The 7,881-nt window shown below is 46.9% G+C and overlaps 1 protein-coding gene across 1 annotated transcript in view; it reads left to right on the top strand.

The window, feature by feature from the left end:
• The first annotated feature begins 276 nt into the window (after positions 1-276).
• LOC124115358 (protein odd-skipped-related 2-like) overlaps positions 277-7,881 on the top strand; it is an 80,322-nt gene continuing 72,717 nt past the window's right edge. The window contains exon 1 of the mRNA XM_046476304.1: positions 277-595. The gene's annotated coding sequence lies outside the window, so the exon portion shown is untranslated. The remainder of the gene's footprint in view (positions 596-7,881) is intronic.

The following is a 7,881-nucleotide window of genomic DNA, read 5'->3' as shown; positions in this document are numbered from 1 at the left end:
TGGCCACGTTAATCCAAATGACAACGATCCCAGTGAAATCGTTGTATATTGGTATAGACATTCCCAACAGGTACCGCCTGGAAAGCAGGATGTCCGAACTATTAGGGCTTCATTGTGCCCATTTCTAAAAAATGTGAAAGCACCAGGTTGGCATGCGCACTACAGAGCGTACTTAGGGTGGGCTCAAATGTGTGGTGTGACCACTGACATAAGGCATGCAGCTCGCCAAGCACACAATATCCTGACGTCATGACGAGTGGGTGGGGCCAGGCTGGATGGAAGTAGGGTGAATGAGGGGTCCCGGCCTATCCCTCTGCACTGTCATATCGTGCCAGACCCAACCGTGTATTCTGATTAAAGATTAATTGCGGGCTCCGACACCCACTTGTACTTTCATGAGCAGGCATATCATGTTTCTGGTGAGGAATTCCAATTGCATTGTTTTAGTGGAGGGACAGCAGAGAGTTGACAGCGAGACGCGGTGTGGGGGCATTACTGTCCACCACAGCAAACAGACCGAACAGTAGGCCATCACTACTCTTTATATACCCATTTACTACATCACAACGCTATTCTGGACGGCAGCTTACTACAGGTATGTATGCAGCATGCAGTTCTACTCGCTGACAAAAACAATTATTATGAGAAAGAAGCTTCAAACCCGTACAAGATGCAGCCAAATCAATACAAAAACTAACTTGTCTGGTTTCAAACACTGATGAGAAAAAGTTCAACTGTTTAGCGCTTTGTATCCACTTGGTTACCCTTTCATATAGTATCTTAATATCCGCCTCATCTCTATTACTGTCAACTGGAACATGGTAAAAAATTTAGGCCCAATGTATGATGTTGAGACACTTAAAACGGGTTTGAATCTACGTGTAGCATCATGTACAAATAATTTGTACACATCTCATCACTGAAACCAGCAGCTCGGCAAGATAAATATGATGGTATTATTTAAGCTGACCTTAAACAATGTAATTATTGCTTCTATGCTCATTGCACAAGGGCAACCTCACTGTCCTGTAAACACATGCCTGATATTCTACTCATGTATCTCAATACATTGGGTCCATGTGGTATATTGCTAAACTGGCGCCTCTTATGTTGCAAGACGTTATGTTCGAGGATCACTGTTGTGTGCTTTTATTCACTTCTTAAGAATGCATTGAGGCTGAGTTAGTAGAGTCATGAAGATATCAGTGACAGCTCAGTTGGTCAACGTACGTTATAAATCATAGTAAACTGGTGTGTTTCTAATTGAACTAAATGGAAATAAAATTATGTTATTAATAATACTATTTGTTTCAGATTATAGATAGTACATATCACTCAATTATTTGAAAATAACGAATTAAACGACCCCATCTATCCTAATGAGTTACACTGTGTGATAAACTACAAGTCGTAAACAGTGCAATTGTTCTTTGTTTTATTACATTTGTTGTTTTCAAGAGCGTTTGGCCCTATTTCAGACAAAACCTCTAAAATGTATGTGAGGTATAATATCCTCTTTCACACAGCATATTGCCGCACGGGCACGTTCTTTCATGTACCAGTCAAAAAAGGTGTCTTTGATATGGGACAGAACCAGAGAACCAGAATACCATGCTACGTACTTTGTATTCGGAAGCGCCTCCTGTCTTGGTCGCGCAGTCTACCCTAGAAGCAGTGTAGGTTATGTTGATGTGCAATAGACCCCCCCCCCCCCCCCCCCCGAATTGGACAGGCTGCAGACTAGAACAGAGTTGGGGGGGGGGGGGGGGGGGGGGGAGATAGGACGGGATGGAGGGTATTGTTTTCCCACGACAGGCGGGCTTGTAATGACTTCGGGACAGATAAGGCCGCCAGTTACGCAGATAAGTATGGAGTAGCGACGTGCCAGTCACACATTGACATTGTTGTTGTAAGTGTACAGGCGTTCAAGTCAAACAGAAAGGGAGGGGAATGGACGTAAAAGTCACACAGACAGTTAGTGGAATGGACAGACCGGTCACGCAGATAGGAAGGGGAATGGACGTACAAGCCACACAGATAGTGAGGGGATGGACGTACAAGTCACACAGACAGTTAGTGGAATGGACAGACCGGTCACACAGATAGGAAGGGGAATGGACGTACAAGTCACACAGATAGCGCGGGGAATGGACGTACAAGTCACACAGACAGTTAGTGGAATGGACAGACCGGTCACACAGATAGGAAGATAGATAGTTAGTGGATAGTTAGTGGAATGGAAGCCCAAGTCACACAGGAAGGAAAGGGCATTAACGTACAAGTGACGCAGATTGGGAGTGGAATGGACGTGCAAGTGAAAAAGATAGGAAGGGGAATGGATGTACAAGTCACGCAGATCTTCAGGGTAATGGACGTACAAATCACACAGACAGGAAGAGGAATGGATGTTCACGTCACACAGATTGGGAGGTGAATGTACGTACAAGTCACACATATTGGGAGTACAATGGACGAACAGGTCATACAGATGGCGGGGGGAATGGACGTACAAGTCACAATGATAGGGAGAAGAATGGACGTACAAGTCACTCAGATAAGGAGGTCAATTAACGTACAGGTCACAGAGATAGCACAGAGAATGGATGTACAAGTTACACAGATAGCGAGTGGAATGGGCGTACTGGTCACACAGCGCGGGGAATGGAAGTACACCTCACGCAGATAGTTAGTGGAATTGACGTATAAAGTCACACAGAAAGGAAGGGGAATGAACGCACAAGTTACACAGAATTTTGGGGAATAGACGTACAAATCACATAGATAGGGAGGAGAAAGGACGTACAGGTCGCACAGATAGGGAGGAGAATGGACATACACGTCACACAGATCTTCAGGGGAATGGATGTGCAAGTCTCACTGACAGGAAAGGGAATGGGCGCACATGTCACACAGATAGCGGGGGAATTGACGTCGTATAAATCAGACAGATTGGGAGGATTGGGAGGAGAATGGAGCGACGTGCCAGTCACACATTGACATTGTTGTTGTAAGTGTACAGGCAAACAGATAGGGAGGATAATGGACGTACAAGTCACAAAGATCTTCAGGTGAATAGACGTACACGTCACACTGACAGGAAAGGGAATGGACAGATTGGAAGGCGAATGGACGTACAAGTCACACAGATAGGAACGGGAATGGACGGACAGGTCACACAGATAGAGCGGAGAATGGAGGTACAAGTCACACATGTTGGGAGTGGAATGGACGCACATGTCACACAGAGAGGGAGGTGAATGGACGTACACGTCACACAGATAGGGATAGTAATTGACGTACACGTCACACAGATAGGGAAAGTAATTGACGTACACGTCACACAGATGGGGAGGTGAATGGACGTACTAGTCACACAGATAGGGAATGGTATGGACGTACAAGTCACATAGCGAGAAGGGTGAATGGACGTACAAGTCACACACATTGGAAGGGGAATGGACGTGCAAGTGACACAGCTAAGGAGGAGAATGAACGTATAAATCACACAGATAGGGAGGAGAATGCACGTTCAAATCATACAGAGATTTCTCCGCTCTATTTGTGTAGCTTGTACGTCCATTCCCCTCTCTATCTGTGTAGCTTGTACGTCCCTTCTCCGCTCTATCTGTGTAGCTTGTACGTCCCTTCTCCGCTCTATCTGTGTAGCTTGTACGTCCATTCTCCTCTCTATCTGTGTAGCTTGTACGTCCATTCTCCTCTCTATCTGTGTAGCTTGTACGTCCCTTCTCCTCTCTATCTGTGTAGCTTGTACGTCCATTCTCTTCTCTATCTGAGTAGCTTGTACGTCCCTTCTCCGCTCTATCTGTGTTGCTTGTACGTCCATTCTCCTCCCTATCTGTGTTGCTTGTACGTCCATCCTCCCCCCTATCTGTGTAGCTTGTACGTCCCTTCCCCGCTCTATCTGTGTACCTTGTACGTCCATTCCCCTCTCTATCTTTGTAGCTTGTACGTCCATTCTCCTCCCTATCTGTGTAGCTTGTACGTCCATCCTCCTCCCTATCTGTGTAGCTTGTACGTCCATTCCCCTCTCTATCTGTGTAGTTTGTACGTCCATTCTCCGCTCTATCTGAGTAGCTTGTACGTCCCTTCTCCGCTCCATCTGAGTAGCTTGTACGTCCATTCTCCTCTCTATCTGTGTTGCTTGTACGTCCATTCTCCTCTCTATCTGTGTAGCTTGTACGTCCATTCTCCGCTCTTTCTGTGTAGCTTGTACGTCCATTCTCTTCTCTATCTGTGTAGCTTGTACGTCCCTTCTCCGCTCTTTCTGTGTAGCTTGTACGTCCATCCTCCTCCCTATCTGTGTAGCTTGTACGTCCATTCTCCTCTCTATCTGTGTAGCTTGTACGTCCTTTCTCCGCTCTATCTGTGTAGCTTGTACGTCCATTCTCCTCCCTATCTGTGTAGCTTGTACGTCCATTCTCCTCTCTATCTGTGTAGCATGCACGTCCATTCTACTCTCTATCTGTGTAGCCTGTACGTTCATTCCCCGCTCTATCTGTGTAGCTTGTAGGTCGATTCTCCTCTCTATTTGTGTAGCTTGTACGTCCATTCTCCTCTCTCTCTGTGTAGCCTGTACGTCCATTCTCCTCCCTATTTGTGGAGCTTGTACGTCCATTCTCCTCCCTATCTGTGTAGCTTGTACGTCCATTCTCCTCCCTATCTGTGTAGCTTTTACGTCCATTCCCCTCTCTATCTGTGTAGCTTGTACGTCCTTTCTCCACTCTATCTGTGTAGCTTGTACGTCCATTCCCCTCTCTATCTGTGTAGCTTGTACGTCCCTTCTCCTCTCTATCTTTGTAGCTTGTACGTCCATTCCCCTTTCAATCTGTGTAGCTTGTACGTCCCTTCTCCGCTCTATCTGTGTAGCTTGTACGTCCATTCTCCGCTCTATCTGAGTAGCTTGTACGCCAATTCTCCTCTCTATCTGTGTAGCTTGTACGTCCATTCTCCTCCCTATCTGTGTAGCTTGTACGTCCATTCTCCTCTCTATCTGTGTAGCATGCACGTCCATTCTACTCTCTATCTGTGTAGCCTGTACGTTCATTCCCCGCTCTATCTGTGTAGTTTGTACGTCCATTCTCCGCTCTATCTGAGTAGCTTGTACGTCCCTTCTCCGCTCCATCTGAGTAGCTTGTACGTCCATTCTCCTCTCTATCTGTGTTGCTTGTACGTCCATTCTCCTCTCTATCTGTGTAGCTTGTACGTCCATTCTCCGCTCTTTCTGTGTAGCTTGTACGTCCCTTCTCCTCTCTATCTGTGTAGCTTGTACGTCCTTTCTCCGCTCTTTCTGTGTAGCTTGTACGTCCATCCTCCTCCCTATCTGTGTAGCTTGTACGTCCATTCTCCTCTCTATCTGTGTAGCTTGTACGTCCTTTCTCCGCTCTATCTGTGTAGCTTGTACGTCCATTCTCCTCCCTATCTGTGTAGCTTGTACGTCCATTCTCCTCTCTATCTGTGTAGCATGCACGTCCATTCTACTCTCTATCTGTGTAGCCTGTACGTTCATTCCCCGCTCTATCTGTGTAGCTTGTAGGTCGATTCTCCTCTCTATTTGTGTAGCTTGTACGTCCATTCTCCTCTCTCTGTGTGTAGCCTGTACGTCCATTCTGCTCCCTATTTGTGGAGCTTGTACGTCCATTCTCCTCCCTATCTGTGTAGCTTGTACGTCCATTCTCCTCCCTATCTGTGTAGCTTTTACGTCCATTCCCCTCTCTATCTGTGTAGCTTGTACGTCCTTTCTCCACTCTATCTGTGTAGCTTGTACGTCCATTCCCCTCTCTATCTGTGTAGCTTGTACGTCCCTTCTCCTCTCTATCTTTGTAGCTTGTACGTCCATTCCCCTTTCAATCTGTGTAGCTTGTACGTCCCTTCTCCGCTCTATCTGTGTAGCTTGTACGTCCATTCTCCGCTCTATCTGAGTAGCTTGTACGCCAATTCTCCTCTCTATCTGTGTAGCTTGTACGTCCATTCTCCTCCCTATCTGTGTAGCTTGTACGTCCATTCTCCTCTCTATCTGTGTAGCATGCACGTCCATTCTACTCTCTATCTGTGTAGCCTGTACGTTCATTCCCCGCTCTATCTGTGTAGCTTGTAGGTCGATTCTCCTCTCTATCTGTGTAGCTTGTACGTCCATTCTCCTCTCTGTCTGTGTAGCCTGTACGTCCATCCTCCTCCCTATCTGTGTAGCTTGTACGTCCCTTCTCCTCCCTATCTGTGTAGCTTGTACGTCCATTCTCCTCCCTATCTGTGTAGCTTGTACGTCCATTCCCCTTTCAATCTGTGTAGCTTGTACGTCCCTTCTCCGCTCTATCTGTGTAGCTTGTACGTCCCTTCTCCGCTCTATCTGCGTAGATTGTACGTCCATTCTCCTCCCTATCTGTGTAGCCTGTACGTCCATTCCCCTCTCTATCTGTGTAGCTTGTACTTCCATTCTCCTCTCTATTTGTGTAGCTTGTACGTCCATTCCCCTCTCTATCTGTGTAGCTTGTACTTCCATTCTCCTCTCTATTTGTGTAGCTTGTACGTCCCTTCTCCGCTCTATCTGTGTAGCTTGTACGTCCATTCTACTCTCTATCTGTGTAGCTTGTACGTCCTTTCGCCGCTCTATCTGTGTAGCTTGTACGTCCATTCTCCTCCCTATCTGTGTAGCTTGTACGTCCATTCTCCTCCCTATCTGTGTAGCTTGTACTTCCATCCTCCCCACTATCTGTGTAGCTTGTACGCCCCTTCCCCGCTCTATCTGTGTACCTTGTACGTCCATTCTCCTCCCTATCTGTGTAGCTTGTACGTCCTTTCTCCGCTCTATCTGAGTAGCTTGTACGTCCTTTCCCCTCTCTATCGGTGTAGCTTGTACGTCCATTCCCCTCTCTATCTGTGTAGCTTGTACGTCCATTCCCCTTTCAATCTGTGTAGCTTGTACGTCCCTTCTCCGCTCTATCTGTGTAGCTTGTACTTCCATTCTCCTCTCTATCTGCGTAGCTTGTACGTCCCTTCTCCGCTCTATCTGTGTAGCTTGTACGTCCCTTCTCCGCTCTATCTGTGTAGCTTGTACGTCCATTCTCCTCTCTATCTGTGTAGCTTGTACGTCCATTCTCCTCTCTATCTGTGTAGCTTGTACGTCCCTTCTCCTCTCTATCTGTGTAGCTTGTACGTCCATTCTCTTCTCTATCTGAGTAGCTTGTACGTCCCTTCTCCGCTCTATCTGTGTTGCTTGTACGTCCATTCTCCTCCCTATCTGTGTTGCTTGTACGTCCATCCTCCCCCCTATCTGTGTAGCTTGTACGTCCCTTCCCCGCTCTATCTGTGTACCTTGTACGTCCATTCCCCTCTCTATCTTTGTAGCTTGTTCGTCCATTCTCCTCCCTATCTGTGTAGCTTGTACGTCCATCCTCCTCCCTATCTGTGTAGCTTGTACGTCCATTCCCCTCTCTATCTGTGTAGTTTGTACGTCCATTCTCCGCTCTATCTGAGTAGCTTGTACGTCCCTTCTCCGCTCCATCTGAGTAGCTTGTACGTCCATTCTCCTCTCTATCTGTGTTGCTTGTACGTCCATTCTCCTCTCTATCTGTGTAGCTTGTACGTCCATTCTCCGCTCTTTCTGTGTAGCTTGTACGTCCATTCTCTTCTCTATCTGTGTAGCTTGTACGTCCCTTCTCCGCTCTTTCTGTGTAGCTTGTACGTCCATCCTCCTCCCTATCTGTGTAGCTTGTACGTCCATTCTCCTCTCTATCTGTGTAGCTTGTACGTCCTTTCTCCGCTCTATCTGTGTAGCTTGTACGTCCATTCTCCCCCCTATCTGTGTAGCTTGTACGTCCATTCTCCTCTCTATCTGTGTAGCATGCACGTCCATTCTACTCTCTA

Source organism: Haliotis rufescens, unplaced genomic scaffold (assembly GCF_023055435.1).
Source record: "Haliotis rufescens isolate VD_foot unplaced genomic scaffold, xgHalRufe1.0.p SCAF_1, whole genome shotgun sequence".
In the NCBI taxonomy this organism is placed as follows: Eukaryota; Metazoa; Mollusca; class Gastropoda; order Lepetellida; family Haliotidae; genus Haliotis; species Haliotis rufescens.
The sequence above is the reverse complement of the archived record's forward strand: the minus strand, read 5'-3'. Positions and strand labels throughout refer to the sequence as shown.